The sequence below is a fragment of the Panthera onca genome, chromosome A1 (genome assembly GCF_046562875.1).
Source record: "Panthera onca isolate mPanOnc1 chromosome A1, mPanOnc1 haplotype 2, whole genome shotgun sequence".
Taxonomy (NCBI): domain Eukaryota; kingdom Metazoa; phylum Chordata; class Mammalia; order Carnivora; family Felidae; genus Panthera; species Panthera onca.
Window position 1 is genome coordinate 218,412,360 of NC_138339.1, and position 19,313 is coordinate 218,431,672.

Sequence of the window (19,313 nt, forward strand, 5' to 3'; positions counted from 1 at the left end):
CAGGACAGTCTGCATCCCTGGGGAGAGCGGTGGTCGCCCCGGGAGCGGTGAGCTGGCGCTCGATGCCCAGCGCCAGGGGCTCAGCGGGCGACTCGCGCTCCCGGGAAAGACCCGCGGGGCAGCAGGCGCGGGCGCGGGGCGGGGACGCGGGGTCCGGGCCGGGGGCGCCGTCGGCGAGGCTCGCGCAGCCGCACTGGGCGCGCCGACTCCGGGCTCCTCCTCCTAGCTCCGTAGTAAGCATGGCGGCGGCGGCGTTCGTGGTCCCTCGGGTGAAACAGAAAGCGGGAGCTACGCGGAGAGGGAGCGAAGAGCGGGGCTGAGGCGGCGCCGTCACTGCCGGAAAACCACCCCAACAGTCAGTGCGCCCGCGGCCGCAGCGGCCCCGAGAGCTGGCTCTGCCGCTGAGGTAGAGCGAGAACGATCAGGAACCCGAAGAAGAGGCGCCAGGGTAGCCGCCTTCCTCCGCCTCAGAGCGGCGTGACTCGGAGGTGAGAGCACGGGCGCTCCCTTCGGGGAAGGCGGGGGAGACCGAGCCGTCCCACTCCCGTCCCGCCCCGGAGCAGGCGCCACGGAAACCGTTAGGCTGGGTCTGAGGAGCCGGGGCGCCGAGCGGGACTCGGGCCCGTCGAGGGGCCCGGCCCTTCCCGTCCTCTGGGCGCGCTACGGGCAGAGGGTAGTAGAGGGTGTGTGTCGGGGGCAGGGGGTGGACAGGACCCGTCAACTCGTCGGGCACCTGCCGGGCCCGAGTCTTGCCCGGAGGCGCTTGCGGGGGCGCGACTGCGGCCCCGCCACTAGCCAGAGGAGGCGGTGCGGGGGCGCGGGCGGCCTTCCCTCCGCCGCCCCCCCCCCCCCCCGGCCGGCGGTGAGCAGCGCCGCTCCCGGAGGCTCGGGGGTCCAGTGCGGAGCCCAGGGGACGAGATCGCCCAGCGGCCGCCGCGCCTTGGGCTTCGGCCACCGGGCAGCCGCCGAACTTGAACGCTTTTCTGAAGAGAGTTTCCCCCGTTCATCTTGGGGTTAAAACCTCGAAAACCCGCCCTTGTGTGTTTGATCCTGTTTGGCTGGTGCCGGTAGTACCTGGCGGTTCCTCTACCCGGCTGAGTTAACCACCTGTTCGGTCAGGAGGTTGACTCGAGGCTGCGGTCCTCGCCCTGTTTAACAACCTGGATCTTTGAACTTTTGACACGAGCGGGGAAGGACGCCATGCGTTAGGTAAAGGAAAATGAACAAATAATGTTGTCATACAATCTGGAGCAGAACGGTGGCTCTTTTAATTAACGTAGTCGTTACTCGTTCTTTTATTAAACAGCGTTAAAAGCCTTGAGATATTTTGGAGGGAGGGGGTGTGTAATGGTTGCTGAGGTGTCAGGAATCATGAATTAGAGATTTTCTTTTGTGAAATTTTATTTAAGTTTCTTTGGACACCTTTGTGTCTGAGTATCTTCTAACTAAGAATAATAAGCCGACAAGATTTTTTTTTACGGTATAATCTTCATATCTGTGTTCAGTATGGACTTTTAAAACAGAGCAACGTAATTATTTATTTCTTAACTGTATCTGTGTTTTTAGTCTTTGGTCTTGAAACCAAAGGTGTGTTTTTCTGTATTATAAGACTGAAATAGCTAAAGTTGAACTGTTACTATAATATTTTACCACCTTGCTATTACCGGCACCAGTGCTAAACATATGCTACTCAGGAGTTGGAGCCATATGCTAGGCAGCAACTAATTGAGTTTTGGGGCTATGATCCTGTGTTTGGATAAATATTTAGTTTTTGTGTATTTCCTAAATCTGTAATTCTTGCCATCGTGTAAGTTTTGTTTAAACCACCTAAAAATATTCAGAGAAATGAGTCCCCCTCTGCCTTTTTGGTCTTTTCTTGGTTGCATTCATTTATCTAAAGTAATGAGATAAAGTGCCTATTGAGATAGATGGTGCTCTTAACAGAAAACAGTGATAAAAAGGATTTTTAACACATCTTTTATAACATAAAACGTAAAATTTGCTTTCAGCTTTTTGGCCCACTGATAATTCTTGCCATCACTAATAACACCTGTTAGTAGGAAGAAAGGATGACTTAACAGGGAAAAAAATCTCATTAAAATTTTTATAAATAATGTTATATTAAAAAAATTTCACCCTGTCGTGTTAATTTTACTTTTTTTTTTTCTTTTCATTCATAGATCATCTCTGTTTTCTCATGTAGGTTGACGGAGAAATTTTTTTATCCCAGGCAGGTTGCCTTTAGCCACCTGTATGCTTCTGAATTAACTCCCTCTTTTTCCTTTGTTTCTCCTTTTGAATCCTCAGAATCATTGAATGTTTAGGGAAAATAAACTTCTGATTAACACTGGTCTCAGTCAAACATAATTATAAGGGCAATTTGCTTCTCCCAAATTAATGATCTGCATTTGAAAAAACTGGTGCTAGGATTATTATATGGTGTCATCTGTGTCATCACTTTCCTTCGTCATGTGAGTAATTGAGAGCTGATTCATTTTACCATGCATTTAACAATTACCTTTTAGTTGTAAAATTTCTACAGTGTAATATTAAGCATATTTTATTACTAATTACAAAAAACTGTCTTTGACCGACCAGGCATAGATAAGGACTGAGAGACTGTTAAACCCAGTACAAAAAGAAGGGATAGAGACTTAATCTCATTGTCTTTTGTAGCTTTACTTAGGTAAAAAGCACTTAATTTATAATATGCAGTAGTTTTAGTTTAAACTCATTGGTAATATCCTTGTTTTAAAACATTCGTGGGTTTTTTTTATGTTCATACATGCAAGGCTTGTGCACCTTATATTTTGCCTATATTTTTATAATACAGTTTGATGAAGTAATATAAAAATTGTTTTAATATCCTTGGTGTATTTTTCTGTGAAAATGAGTTTAGGTGGTATCTTTGAGAGTGATGTAGGGATATGCACATGATTTCCAATTTTATTTGGCAGGTAATCAAAAGATAAATGGTTTTTTTCCTAGCAATCTCTAGCACACTTCAGATAAATTTAGAATATTGAAAATCTAGGGGCGCCTGGGTGGCTCAGTCGGTTAAGCGTCCGACTTCAGCTCAGGTCACGATCTCGCGGTTCGCGAGTTCGAGCCCCGCGTCGGGCTCTGGGCTGATGGCTCAGAGCCTGGAGCTTGCTTCCGATTCTGTGTCTCCCTCTCTCTCTGCCCCTCCCCCGTTCATGCTGTGTCTCTCTCTGTCTCAAAAATTGAATATTGAAAATCTAAAGATTTAGAATACAGTGCATGTCTATCCCATTGAATCTTGTAGTGCTTCAATTATCACATTGTAAAAAAAAAGAAAAGAAAAATGGCTCTATGGATATCAATGTCGAGAGCTGCTTGTTAAAAGGACATTAATGGCCAATAGTGTTCAAAGGCAAATTTTGTTTTTTAAAATGTATTGTAAGCTTTTATAATTTTTTAATATATATGTATTTTTAAGTTTATCTACTTATTTTGAGAGAGTGTGGGTGTGGGATGGCCAGAGAGAGAGAGAGAATCCCAAACAGCCTCCATGCTGTCAGCCCAGAGCCTGACGTGGGGCTTGATCCCAGGAACTGCAAGATCATGACCTGAGCCAAAATTAAGAGTCAGTTGCTTAACCAAATGAGCCACCCAGGCACCCCTAATTTTTATAATATTTTGATCTCCTTTTATTTCAAAGTATTCAGTAGTCTTGTTATCTCTTGATCCTTATCTCTCTATCCTTCTACTATTATAGTTTTGTCTTCACATACACTTTCCAAGTTGGCAGTGTAGCTTATGGTCTTGCATCCAGTTACTTTGTGGGTGTCCTCCTTTGATATTTCCAATCACTTATCACCCATTACCAGTCCTCAGGTTATTTTTTTCCAAGACAGAGAGGTACACTTGGGAGATGACATGTGCTAAGAGATTGATGAGCTATTATTAAAGTGGGGATACTAAAGCAGTGTGATATCTTTCCTTCAAGTTGTTTAGAAAATAGTTGTGGATACTAGACTAACACACAGAAAATCATTAGCAAAAATCTGAGATGTCATTATTAAGTTGTGTGGCAAGAAAAGTGAGGCTACTGAGGGCTAGAATGATCATGGAAGACATATGGAAGAAGTCAGCCTTGAAGCTGGGGAAGGACTTAGCAAAAGAATTGATATGTAGAGCTGGAAGTGGTAGCAAGGAGACCAGTCTGAGAGCATCTAAGGATAAGTATTGAGGAAGAAAGAAAGAAGGTTGCATACAGATTTTGGCTAAGCCCCAGGGCATGGTCAAAAGGAATAGGCAGGACTGGACAAGATAGTTTGGCTGTATCATTATGAGCTCATCACTGGAAGAACTATATGTCTGCTTAGATACATTAATAGGTTGTTTTATGTGTAAGGGATAGCCTTACATATATGTCTTATATGTGTTTGTTTATTACAGCTCAGAACAGGAATCGGCAAACTTTTACTATAGAGTGCCAGATGGTAAATATTTTAGGCTTTGCAGTTTACTTATGGTCTCTAGTGAGTATCTTTTATTTTTTAAATAATTTTTTATAAATATAAGAATCATTCTTAAGGGACAAACAAAAATAAGCCAGCTATGGGCTGGATTCGGCCAGTGGACCTAGTTTGCTGACTCTTGCTAATAATTGGGGTAGGTAATTGTTCTTATAGCATATATGTCAGGTGTTTTATATTGTTTGTCTACATGATTGGTGTGTTTTGTTATGACTATTATTTATATTTGTTCCCTATGTTATAGTAAAAATAAAGAAAATATGTAGAAATAAATATTATTGTAATTATTATTTTGTGGTCAGACTTCTAGCAACAGCCTAGACTAGGTGTTAGAACCTAGTGAAAGAAGTGAAGTGAAAGAAGAAAAATCTTTGAGCCAGACATTCCAGCAGTGAAAATAGGTCCATCATGGCTTGATTTAAAATTCATGTAAAGGTTGGGGTGACTGGGTGCCTCAGTCCATTAAATGTCTGACTCTTGATTTTGGCTCAGGTCATGATCACACTATTCTTGACATCAAGCCCTGTGTTGGGCTCTATGCTGGCTGCATGGAGCCTGCTTGGGATTCTCTCCCTCTTCCTCTCCTCTGCTCTATCCCTCCCTCCTTCTCTGTCCCTCTGTCTCTGTCTTTCCCTATCTCTCTCTCAAAATTAATAAATAAACATTAAAAAAAATAAAATTTATGTAAAGGTTAAGTATATCAACAGCCTGTTTTGGTTTTGCATATTTTAAACTACAACTGGCATTTTATAAACTTTGGCTAGGGTACTGGTGGCCTGTAAGTGATAATAGGGAACTGGTGGTAGCAAACTTTGTCTTTAAAAGTAGTCTAGGGCGAATTAGTGAAGAGATAAACAGACATCTCTCATAACTCCAAGAGTCACTGTGTTACAGAACAGTCTAATGATGTTTCCATTGATGAGCTTGAGTCATCAAGAAAAGGTTGCGTCATGTGCAGATTAAAGTAAAGAAGAAAGACCTAGAAATCCCTTCTAAAATATTTCCATTAAGATTAAAGATAAGTTATGGTGGGGGCCCCTGGGTGGCTCAGTTGGTTAAGCGTCTGACTTCAGCTCAGGTCATGATCTCACAGTTCGTGAGTTCATACCCCACAATGGGCCTCTGTGCTGACAGCTCAGAGCCTGGAGCCTGCTTCAGATTCTGTGTCTCTCTCTCTCTCTCTCTCTCTCTCTCTCTCTCTCTCTCTGCACATACCCCCCCCAAAGATAAACAAGGATTAACAAAATTTTTAAAAAGATACGGTGATTTAGAGGACAAATATCAGTTACTTTGAAAATTCATGCACGTGAACTAGCTCTTTGAAGTTTCTAAATTTATAGATGTGTATTTCTAAGTCAGTTTCCTTCAGCACATTGTGTTTCATGTACCATTACCAGGTGAATAGTGGTGCCCCAGGTTATGGTCACATGAGTAAATTGGCTAGGGTTACTCTGTCATCAAGAGTAATGACATCGTTTTGTGTCATCAGGAGAACAAGAATATAGCATAAAGCATTTTTTGATTTGTGGGTATTAGTAAACATGTTCTGTATATGAAGGATAATATTAGGTGCTGGAAAGAGTAAAGATGTAGAAGATGGAGAGCTGTCTGGGTAAAATCAGTGTTTCTTTTTTTCCCCCCTCTTAAAAACATTAAAATCAACAAACAAAACTTCAGAACTTAAGTTGATTTGTGTAATTTATTTATACTAGCATTTTCCATACTTTATATGTATATACTGTCTTATATTTTAAGGCAGTATGAACCTTTTGAACTAAATTTAAGCCTCCATGAATTGTTACCTAGTAAAAATTGGACTTTTTAAATTTTTCTTTAAAGAGAAATTAACATTTCACTCTCCCACCTCCCTTTTGCCAGTGCTTGAAAACAGCTTGATCATTCTAGTTATTTTGTTTTTTAGATTAAGTACCATGCATCTTAGTTCCAACTTCACCCTTATTAGCCATATGATGTCAGATTAATTTTTTTCAATCTTAAATTCCTAATCCTTAAAATTGAGAATGCTATCTATCCTGTTTTCCCCATAGAAATATTATGAGCACCCAAAAAGATGTTGGACGCCGTGAAAACAAAGTACCAAATAAGTGTTTACATTAATACTATATTAGAGTAAGCATTTCATTTATTCAATTGTTTTAACTGGTTTCTTAGCAAAGAGAACGCATATAAAAGCTTTCTTTCTTTCTATTCTTATTAATCTTGCAGTGCAGTCCATATCCAATGCCTCTGTTCTTTTTACAAGAGAATACTGATCTTATATTCCAAGCAACTTCAGCTGTTCTTTTCCAGAGTGGGATAAAAATATGCAAAAGTGAATTCCTTATGTTTTTTTTTTTTTTTTCAAGTGGAAGACTATTCCTGTATCTATAGTAATAAGATCCATTTGTTGAATTCTCATTGGAGTTTAGGCCCTATATTTGGTTATTTTTTAAATTGTATACAGACATACCAGATACGTGTTAGTACTTTTATTTTACAGATGAAACTGTTACTTCTGATTGACTTTAATATCTCTTTTTCTCCCTCACTTCTTGAGATCTCTTATGTGCTGGCTGTTAGAAATAAAAAGTTTGATGGGTACTTTTTTTTTTTCTTTTCTAATTTTTGTTTAAATTCTATTTAGTTAATCACTTCTTGGCCTTTTGGCTAAGGTAAGTGTAAATTCTGTTTAGTTAATGTACAAAGCAATGTTGGTTTCAGGAGTAGAATTCAGTGATTCATCACTTACAGATATGTATTTTGAAATAAACCTTGATATAAAAGTTATTCAAGTTTGGGGTTCTTGGGTGGGTTGGTTGAATATCCATCTTCAGCTCAGGTCATAATCTCATGGTTTGTGAGTTCGAGCCCCGGGTCTGGCTCTATGTGGACAGCTCAGAGTCTGGAGACTACTTCAAATTCTGTGTCTCCTTCTTTCTCTGCCCCTCCCCTGCTTGCGCTCTCTCTCACTCTCTCTCTCTCTCTCTCAAAAATAAATAAACGTTAAAAAAAAAAAAGTTATCCAAATTTGATAAGTTAGATTGTGTTAATCAGCCTCTTACCACAAATATCTGACAGGTATTTTTTATTTTCCTTCTTTAGAATCCACATTTCAATATGTATTTGTACAGAATATCTTAGAAAATTTAGTGATTTCTTTATTATCCACTTCCCTGTGAGAGAAAAAAAATCTACTTTGGAGGTTCTAAACAGATGTTTAAGTACATTTTAAAGCACAGTTAAGACTTTTTTAAAAAAGTAATTATATACTTTCTTTTGCAGAAATAGATGTTATGTACAGCAACTACTTTTGAGATCTAGCTTGAAGGAATAGTCATTTCATTTACTTCAAAATCAACTTTTCTTAAGATTTCCATAATTTTTTTTTTAATCTTTATTTATTTTTGAGAGAGAGACAGAGTGCAAGCAGGGGAGGAACAGAGAGAGGGAGGCACAGAATCCAAAGCAGGCTCCAGGCTCTCAGCTGTCAGCACAGAGCCCAATACGGGGCTTAAACTCACGAACTGCGAGTTCGTGACCTGAGCCCAAGTTAGACGCTTAACCAACTGATCCATCCACGTGCCTCAGATTTCCTTAAATTTTTAAAATGAAACATTTATAACATGTCATTTAATTATGTTTGCAATTTCTAAATTTTTTTTTATTTGCTTAAGACAGGCATTCTCAATTTACCATTTTGTTCTTAGGACTGGATTTTTTCCATGTAATATTTTCATTTGCACTGTATACTTGTTTTTCTTACATGTTGGTAATAGTTCATGAACTATGTTTTTGTTTCTTCTGTGTTAGGACCAGCTATTTCTGATACTTCAGATATTAAGTTCATCACTGTTCTCAAATGCCACTGTATGCTAGCAATTTTATTTTTTTAATCTATTACTTTAACCTTGCTAAAACTGGCCTAATGTGTGTGGTAGAGTATGGGCAGTTGTCCCTCTAATTCATCTTTCAGGCTGCTTCCAGACTAATATTTCAAAAACATGAGTTTATTCAAATCAATACTTTTAGAAATTGAAATCATGCCACAATTTATTCTGTTGATATCCTGTGACTATATTTTTTCCCAACTTTGTAGTAGAAAGAGCTTATGTTTTAAATTAGGCAGATAGAGGGTTATTTGTTGGCTTCTTCCCTTATTTGCTGTATATAAACACGAACATGTTACATTACCCCTATGGACCTTAGTTTTTTTCACTTTAAAGAGGGGTAATCTATCTTTTAGAATTGGCTGTTACAACAGTTAGAAGAGAGAGCCCATTTAACATGGCAAGGAAACTGCTTGCCATAGGATATTTGTATCTAGAACTTTGACAGACATTTCTAATCATTGTCACCTAGATAGCCTATTCTTATTTTCACCATTTTTCATCTATCATTTGTTAATTCTTTAAATGTCCTAGATATTTACAGTATGGATGTCACAAAGATAAATGTCATACTCCCATCCCTCTACTAATTCACAAACTAGGATAAGAGATGAAGACATAGAAACAAATGCACATTGAAAAATAAGAGTAAATAAAATACCTCTTGTCTTGCCTTTTTTCACTTGTGTGAATCTCTCCTGTCATTGAGTACTGAACTGCCATGTTTTCATATTATCCTCTGTATCATGATTGTGTACATATCATACTGTAGCGTATACATATATATATATATTTGCCTGTCTCAACTATTAGACTATGAACTTATTGAGTTTGAACAGTACTGCTGAAGTTGGCAATTTTTTTTTCTATAAAGGAGCAGATAGTAAATATTTTAAGATGTGTGGCTGTATGGACTATTACAACTACTTAACTGTGTTGTAGGAGCATAAAAATAGCCATAGATGAGCTACAAACATTGGGTATGACTATGTTCCAATAAAACTTTACAGAAACAGGCAGGGGGCCAGATTTGGCCCACAGGCCTTAGTTTGCTGACTCCTGCGATGCTATATACCCTATACCTGACAAATATAAGACACTCAGTAGATAATCAGTTAATATGTATTAAATACTCTCTGTGTTCTGGCTGTTGTTCCAAATAGCATTACCTGTATCAGTTGACTTAAATCTTTAAAACAACCCTCTGAGGTAATTACTATCATCACTGTTTTAAAAATGAGGAAACTGAAGCAGAGTGAAGTTAAACAGCATGCCTAAGATACTAGTTAGTGAAAGATTTGGGATTTGAACCCAGGCACCCAATTCTAGAGCCTGGGCTTTTAATCATTAAATCATATCAGTTCTGATATGTTGAATCCCAGGAGTATAATATCGATTCAGTATTGGAAAACATATTGATGTAATTCACTGTATTAATTACAGGATAAAACTATATGATTATCTCTTTGGTACTAGAAATATCATTTTCTAAAATTCAGTTGTCCCTGATAACAATAAGAAATAGCCTAGTAAAGGGTCTCTGTCAGAAGCCTGTATTAAATGTCAGTGAAATATTAGAAGCACTTCCATAAGAAGATAGGAACATAACACTTGCCCTAAAGTCTCAGCCAATGCAGTAAGAAACAAGAAAAATAATTAACATCTAAATAAGGGGTATGCTGGGTGGGGCGAGGGAGTAAGGTGAGATATATCACTGTTAGTATTTGCAGTTGAGATACTGCCTACTTCAAAAATACAGGATAGTCAGCACAACGTGATTTGAGTCACAAAGAGATTTTAGTAAACCAGCTGGCTATAACTTAGAAGATTCATTAGCCTTTTTTTAAGATTATTTTGACAGAGCATGAGCAGGGGAGGGGCAGAGAGAGAAAAGGAGAGAGAGAATCCCAAGCCGGCTCCATGCTGTGAGTGCAGAGCCCAACACAAGGCTAGATCCCATGAGCCATGAGACCATGGCCTCAGCCAAAATCAAGAGTCAGATACTCAACCAGCTGAGCCACCTAGGTGCCCCAATTCATTACCTTTCTTACTATACACCAGCAGTAGCCAACTATGAAAAACAATAAAAAAGTAGAAGTCAAAATTATAAAATACTTAAGAACCTTTTAAAATATGCAGCAGCTATATAAAGAAAACTACAAGAAGATCTTAATGGAGAACATACTATATTCCTAAATATGATAACTCAATATTGTAAAAATGGCAGTTCTCACCAAATGAGTCAATGAGTTAGTGTAATTCTAATTAGATGATAATTGGATTTTAAAATGGAAGTTGACAAACTGATGTTTCAAGTTTTAAGAAGGTGAAATACATAAGAATGGCCAAGTAAATTTCAAAAAAAAAAAAACAAAACATAACAAACTTCCTACCAAAGATGAAAATATACCATAAAATTACAATTTAAAAAAATAAGAATTTGGAGTAGCAATGAGCATGTTGATGATAGGAACAGAATTTAGAAGTCAGGAGGAGCTCCATGGATACATAAGAATTTATTGTGTGATAAATGAGTAATGGAAGAGCTGTTCTGTAAATGGTGTGGGACAATTGGCTATCCAGTTGAGGTAAAGATAATTAGGACCCACTTCATGCCACTATCAAAACTAAAATCTAGATAGACTAAATAGAAGTAAATAAAATGGCGAAAGTTTTAGAAGTGAATTTTTAAAAACATTTTGGAGGGCCACCTGGGTGGCTCAGTGGTTAAGTGTCCGACTTCAGCTCAGGTCATGATCTCAAGGTCCATGAGTTCAAGCCCCACATGGGGCTCCGTGCTGACAGCTCAGAGCCTGGAGCCTGCTTCAGATTCTGTGTCTCCCTCTCTCTCTGCCCCTCCCCGTCATGCTTTATCTCTGTCAAACATTAAAAAATTTTTAAAAAAATAAAAACATTTTAGAGTAGAGTAGGCCTTGTCAAGTGAGACATCAAACTCAGATACCATTAAAAAAAGCAAGCAACTGAATTGTCAAAATAATTCACGTGTAATAGACAAAATTAATATTCAGAGTATTCAAGGTATGCTCTCAAATCAGCATGAACAAAAAACCAGCCTGGTAGAAAACAAAAAAAAAAGATAAGTTGGAAATTCATAGAAGTAAAAATATAGATAGCTTATAAAGTTTGGAAGAGTTATTCAACTACACCAGTAGTCTGAGAAATTTAAATGAAAACATCAGAAACATCTTAGTAATATTAAGGTCCAGTTTTTGCTTATTTTATTACAAAGTAAAATTGGAAAGTAGACATTTGTAAACTATTGAACAAAGTGTAAATAGCTTCATCTTTTTTAGGAGAATAGTTTAGCAATATCCATTTTAAAAGTGCATACTTCTGAATAGAAGTTTTATTTCTGTATATATGGGTTAAAGAAATACTGCTATAGTTTCATATAGAATTTACATGTTTATTTCTTGCAGAGGGAAAAACATATGGATAAAAATGGAAGCAATTCCATTATTCAGCATTAGAATAGTTAAGTTATAGTACGCCCTTGCAGTAGAATATTAGGCAGCCGTGAAAAAGAATTAAATAAATACAAATGTACTTCTTTAAGAAAATAGTAAGATATTTCATATGAAAAAGAAAGACACTGACCAGTGCATGTCATTTCATTTATGTAACAACTAGAAAACTTTATATATACATGTAAGTAAGTGTAGAGAACAAGTTTGAGAGGGTACCTTCCACAGTGGGTAGCTGCAAATTTGGGAGCTGGATTTGGGGACAGAAGGAAGAATTAAAAATTATGACTATATATATATATATATATATATATATATATATATGTTTTTAAGTATAAAATGTACAACTTTTGTGATATAACAAAAATAACAAAACATAAGAGGGTTTGGATTTGGCACTTATGATTAGTCCTTGTTACAGCCATACCTTCTTGTTGGACATCGCTGTATGTCCCTTTTTTTTCTGTGTAACTTTTAATAACACCTCCTTTCACTCATAAGCTTCCCAGCTGGTGTCTAAAGTCATTGGTGCTTTTTAAAACAGCACTTTTAGTGTAATATTGGGTCAGAAGCTCTGTTATAGTAGGTTAAAGAAGTCAGAATTGTAGACAAGTGATTCTCAACTTTTATTACCATACCTGCCAAACAATGCAGGTACTTTACTTTCTGAATTTCTATTATAAAAGCTAGAGGTTTTGTTTTTTTTTTTTTTTTTTTTTTAAATACAAAATTTAATATTGAATATAGTTTTCAAGCCTCATTTGCCTGGGTATTTTTATTCATCTCCCCCCTTTCAATATTAAAACCTAATATTTTAGGAAAGTTGGTGGTAAATTCTAGGATTGATGTCATCAGTTTGAGCTAAAGGTAGACTAAGGACAAGGAAAATTTTTAAAAAATAATGTGAGGAAGGATGAGCATGTTTAGGGACAATAATATTTAACTCAAGCATAATAGTCGATTTATAAACAAAGACTGTGGTTACCTCAGAAAGGGCAATATGAAGGAGTGCCTGGTGGCTCAGTTGGTTAAGCATCTGACAACTTCAGCTCAGGTCATGATCTCACAGTTCATGAAATGGAGCCCTGCGTTGGGCTCTGTGCTAACGGCATATAGCCTGCTTGGCATTCTCTCTCTTCCTCTTTCCCTGCCCCCCAGCTCTAAGTAAATAAATACGTACTTAAAAACAAACAAAAAGAACAATGTTAAAATACTGGGTTCTACAGACAAATCTTTCTTAGGGGAAATGCAAAAATGTTGTTGATTTTCTTATGATGTCTTATAAAATTCTCTGTTTAGAAGGAAACATGTTAAATATGGTGAAGTTATAGTAATACAGTAGCTTTTGCAGGGGAATGCAAACCCTTCTATTGTGAACCTAGATGCCAAGGTGTTAATTTTGGTCAGAAAATATTCTGAAACTACTGGTTTAGTCTTCAAAGTCATTCTGATAGATGTAACCAAGAATTTGAAATTCTAAAAAAGCAAAGTGAATATAATTTATAAGTGGGTATATTTTAAAAGGGTAATAAAATATTTGTAGATGAAAATAGAATTGTGGCAGATGTAATTACCTTGGGCTCTAAAGGTAACTCAAGTGCTCTGAAAGCATCGACAGCTAGAACTATAAAATGGAATTTAAGAAGATGGCACTTTAAAAAATCTTATTTATGTGTATACTATCTGTCCTTTAATGGATAGGGTTGATTTCTTGGAAGGAACTCCTGGTCTCAGTTCCCATAGTTTCCTGAATAGATGTTTTTTCTTGATGTCTTTTTCATCAAAAGTGCCTTTGAAGTCCATTTTAACCAGATTTTCATGTTAGTATTAAGGTGTGATTTTGTAGTGGAGGAACTGGGGCTTTATCTCTTGAGTGCTTAATTAAATTGTGTTTAGGGGCGCCTGGGTGGCTCAGTCAGTTAAATGTCCGACTTTGGCTCAGGTCATGATCTCTCAGTTTGAGTTTGAGCCCCACATCAGGCTCTGTGCTGACAAGCTCGGAGCCCGGAGCCTACTTCGGATTCTGTGTTTCCCTCTCTCTCTCTGCCCCTCCCCTGCTCACGGTCTGTCTCTCTCTGTCTCTCAGTGGTAAATAAAGGTTAAAAAAATTTTTTTTAATTAAGTTGTGTTTAGTTTATCTGGCAATGGAGAGTAATGGCCGTGACTTTCAACCTTTCCCTCTTTTTTTAAACCTCTGTTCACTTACGTGGATAAAAGACGGAGGCCCACCCATTCTTCAACTTCCACCTTTCCAGTAGACAAGGAATTAGAGAGTAAGATAAGTTATGGTAAATTTGTTGCTGACAATCTGTATAAATTATCACTTACCTTATAAGGAAATGAAATATATATTTTATATGTAAAATATGTATTTGCTCCATTAGGTTAAGCCATATAAAATTGTTATTGTCATATTTTTTACCTTAAAAATGACAATTTTTTCAGGTGGTTACCTTAAAAAATGATTTTATATGGTTCAACCTATTACAGAATTATGCCCTATAAACACTGCCCTATGTGTAAAAATACATTATTGCACTTAGCATGAAAATATGTTGTAATTTATTTAAATAACATAAGTTCATAAACAGCAGATTGCTGATGAAATGCTACCATATGAGCCAAATTGGAAGGTCTATAAATACATCTACTTACGCAACAAGGTTAAAGTAATAAGCCAAAAATATGGTTAATGTATATATGCATCATTGTACATTATTGGGTTAATCAGCGTTCTCCAAAAACTAAGTTGAATATGGGAATGATAAAGGTAAACATGTAGTAATTTATAAATAAAAGTTATTGAACTTGAAAACCATGACCTATTGAAAATACCACAAAAACCAGTACAATTGAAGAGAGCACTGATGATAGATAAACAGATAATGAAAATTATCTTCCTTCAAATTGTGGGAATCCTTACTGTGTTGCATGGCAGCTAAATGTCTTAGTAGAACCCTGAATTAGAGGCCCAAGTAATCTTTTGAAATGTACTAATTTTACTTTGTAAATAACATGTTTTAATAGCAAATACGAGCTCACTCTGCAGGCTGCTAGTAACACTTAGTCTTACACAGAAATAAAAGCTAAAGAATTGTGGTCATTTGCCCAAAATATCTGTGAAAAGAACATTGATTTTTCTTTTAGTTCAGGACATATCAAGAGCACATTGCCATTTGTGAAGCCTGGACCATACTTTTAAAAAATCGTGCTTTTAAAGCATAGTCATTTGGTTTTTACCTGTGATAAATTCATTCACCTTTCTATTGTCTATTGGGTATTTTAAAAATTAAGAGTAGGGAATTTGGTTCCCTGTCAAGAACTGAAAGGGAATGAATTTACTCTTCTGCCTGAAACAACTTAAAAAAAAAATGATGAAACAGTATTACTCAAGATGTTAGATATCAGGCCATGAAAGAGGGAAAACAAGGCAAGCCCTATCATTGATACCCTTGTTACTACCTAGAGAAAGTTTCTGGGGCATGGCACAGGGCAATCTGAATTAATGGAACTTGCAGTCAAAGGAGACTAGATTATGCAGGAAAGAGTACCAGAGAGGAAAGAGCTACATAGAATAAGGAAGGACCTCAAAGATCTGGAGAGGATCCCCCTTGAGCACTTAGTACTGGTAAATGCATATGTGTAAGGAAGCTACTCCAGGTTAGAGAAAGACCCATCTAAAAGGATTCTATAGAACAGCATCCAGACTCACACAGGGCCAGAAATAGTACTTCTTTGCATCAGCCAGAGTAGAAAGCCTGGTAATTCACAGGGTATTTGGTAGAATGCTCTGGAGTATCTTGTTACCTCAGTAGTGGGAAAAAATTAACAAATGTTCTTTTCCCATCCAGCACAAGAACACAATTCTTTTGTTGCCTAAAGCATGACCCAAGTCACTTAACAACATCTCAGAGCAAAGCTCAAGGATATTTATAGGAATGCAAAAATATCCAGTAGCCAATAAGATAAACTTTACAATGTCTGACATTCAATCAAAACTACTAAGGCTGTGAAGAAGCAAATAATACGCGAGAAAAATTACAGACTTAAAACTGACCCCGGGGCACCTGCATGGCTCAGTTGGTTAAATGTCCAACTCTTGATTTTGGCTCAAGTCATTATCTCACAGTTTAATGAGTTTGAGCCCTGAGTTGGACTCTGTGCACTGAGCACATTGAGCCTGCTTGGGATTCTCCCTCTCTCACTCACTCTCTGTCTCTCTCAAAATAAATAAATAAACTTACAAAAACTGACCCCAGAAAGATATCATGGTGAATTAGTAGTCAAGAACATTAAAACAGTTATAACAGTATTTGGTATGCTGGAGAAGGTAGAAGTAAAATTGAACATGTTAAATGGAGGGATCTTCTAGACTAAAATTGTAGTGTCAAGATAAGCACATGAGATTGGATTAATGGGATGCTATACATTACCAAAGAAAAGATGAAGACCTACCAATAAAAATTATCCAAAATGAGACATAAAAGAGAATTATTTAAAAGATGAACTGAAAGAAAAATTGAAGAAATAAGGGCCAAAATTTTTCCAAATATGATAAAACTGTAAACCAAGAAACACCACATAAGGAAAATGAACAAAATTGTATCAAGGAACATGATAACCAAATCACTTAAAACAAGTGACAAAGAGAAAAAAATGTTAAAAACAGCCAAAGAAAAACAGAACAAAGATAAGGGTAACAGCAGATTACTCATCAGAAGCAATTTAAGCTAGAAGATAGTGGAGCAGTATTTTTAAAACATTGAAAGAAAAAACTCATCTAGAACTCTTTACCAAGCAAAAGTATCTTTCAAAAACAGGCAAATACTTTTTAAACATAGAAAAGCTGAAAGAATTTATTATTAATTAATATTTAATTAATTAATTAGAATTAAACCATAAGGATACCTGGACCTATAGAAAGGAATGAAGAGCACAGGAAATGGTAATTAATGGGTAAATATATACAATGTTTTAAAATTTTGGTATCTTTAAAAGACTGTTGACTTTAAAAGTGATAATGATTATAGGGTTTATAACATGAGGAAATATATAACAGCAATAGCACAAAGCTCAGAAGGGGAGACGTTGCAGGTGTATTGTTAACAAGGTTCTTATACCTGAATTAGTATAATGTTACTTGAAGTTAGTCTTTGGTTAAAGATACATATTACAAACCCTAAAGCAACCAGTAGAGTAAAAAAGAATAAATAATAGACTGTAAGCCAACAAAGATAAATGATATAATAAGAATAATGGAAATAAAGCAGATAAATAAGAAAAAAATAAAGAACACATGTACATTTAAACCTAACCATATCAATAATTATATTACATATGAATGGTCTAAATACTATAATACCATAATTAAAAGGCAGAGATCGTTGGATTAGATTTTTTTTTTTTTAAATCTAGACCCAAATATATAGTATCTACAGGAAACCTACTTTAAATTTAAAGGTACATAAAGGGGCGCCTGGGTGGCGCAGTCGGTTAAGCGTCCAACTTCAGCCAGGTCACGATCTCGCGGTCTGTGAGTTCGGGCCCCGCGTCAGGCTCTGGGCTGATGGCTCGGAGCCTGGAGCCTGTTTCCGATTCTGTGTCTCCCTCTCTCTCTGCCCCTCCCCCGTTCACGCTCTGTCTCTCTCTGTCCCAAAAATAAATAAAAAACGTTAAAAATAAAATAAAATAAAAATAAATAAAAATAAAGGTACATAGAAGTTAGTAGCAAAAGGATGAAAAAATATACCATGTTAACACTCTCCAAAAGAAAGCTGGAGTTACTATATTACATCAGAAGTTATATTTCAGAACAGAGACTATTATTACATACAGGGATAAAGAGGGTCATTTCATAATAACAAAGTAATTAAAGCCTGGATTAATCATAGGTCTTTTGAATGGTTAAGAATTGTTGAATTTTGAGGGCATCTGGGTGGCTCAGTTGGTTAAGTGTCTGACTTCAACTCAGGTCACGATCTCACAGCTTGTGAATTCGAGCCCCACATCAGGCTCTGTGCTGACAGCCTGGAGCCTGCTTCAGATTCTGTCTCCTCTCTCTCTGCCCCACCCCTGCTTGTGCTCTGTGTCTCTCTGTCTCTCAAAAATAAACGTTAAAAAAAATTTTTTTTAATTATCTTATTTTTTTCTATTTGATATCTGTCATTTAAAACTATTGATAGTGCTATCTTTTCCTATCCTTTTTCCTTATTTCTATGTGAATATAAATTTCTTTCATAATTAAAAAAATACAACTTCCTTTGTGTCTTGATAAAAGTTCACATTGAGATGTGGAAATTTAAGTGAAACAAAATTATACATGTAATTAATAACCTATATTTAAGAGTCATTTTTCTGGGGTATAGTTAACATCAGTGTAATTGAAAGAAATAGTCTGGGGAAAAATATAAAATAATAACATCTCATTGTTAAATAAAATCTAGAAAATATTTGTTGTAGGCTTCTGATAAGAAATGATAGGATGATTTTGCAGAGTGAGTCCCATGACTTTCATCTCAGAAATTCCACTACAGGTGATTTAAAGCATTTTTTAAAAATATAATCAAGTTTGGAAAGTAAAAAAATCCAAAAGTTAAAAAAAATGAAATAGAGGTCTAATTTGGAAAAATACATGTTAGTATATCAGTTTGTAAGATGAATTATTAATTTGGATAAAGTCCAAGCTCAAGCAAAATTAATGACATATGATGGTCAGTAAGCCAAATATAATTGTAGTTGGCTAGGGCTTTACAAGCTAACTGTTTATTTTTAAATTGAAATTTTGATGAAAGTGGTATAACCATATCCACATTATAAAAAATTTTGGCAATAGAGAAAAAATTACCATAATTGCATTGTCTTAATACAGTTGCTACTGCAGTATTTTTTACTTAATGCTTTTTCATATGTATATTCTCAAGTACTCCTAAATTCTGGATTTAAATATGATACTCAAACTCTTTGGAGTATGTAATAGTTTTGTGATTTCAGATATGGCCTTACAGTCCTATAATTTATAGTTGCATTGATTTAGACAAAAGACCAGAAAAACACATTGGATATTTTAATCTAAATGTACATACTTTTCAGAGCGCCTGGGTGGCTCAGTCAGTTAAGCGGCCGACTTCGGCTCAGGTCATGATCTCGCGGTCCGTGAGTTCCAGCCCCGCGTTGGGCTCTGTGCTGACAGCTCAGAGCCTGGAGCCTATTTCAGATTCTGTGTCTCCCTCTCTCTGACCCTCCCCCGTTCATGCTCTGTCTCTCTCTGTCTCAAAAATAAATAAACGTTAAAAAAATTTTTTTAAATAAATGTACATACTTTTCCTTTGGACCTCTCATGCTGTGGCTATAATCCAAGCATGATCCTGCTATGCATTTTCCCATAAATACTTTTTAAACAACTAGAACTGAAGTTTCAAACTCTGGGTATAGCTCATTAT

The 19,313-nt window shown here is 36.8% G+C and overlaps 1 protein-coding gene across 2 annotated transcripts in view; it reads left to right on the forward strand.

Moving 5' to 3' along the window:
- Window positions 1-375: 375 nt before the first annotated feature.
- Window positions 376-19,313, forward strand: part of FNDC3A (fibronectin type III domain containing 3A) — a 142,553-nt gene continuing 123,615 nt past the window's right edge. Inside the window, exon 1 of one of the 2 annotated variants that reach the window (XM_060637224.3) lies at window positions 376-488. The gene's annotated coding sequence lies outside the window, so the exon portion shown is untranslated. Of the gene's footprint in view, window positions 489-970; window positions 1,210-19,313 lie in introns of those variants that run through there. The other variant, XM_060637225.3, reaches the window with a different exon arrangement.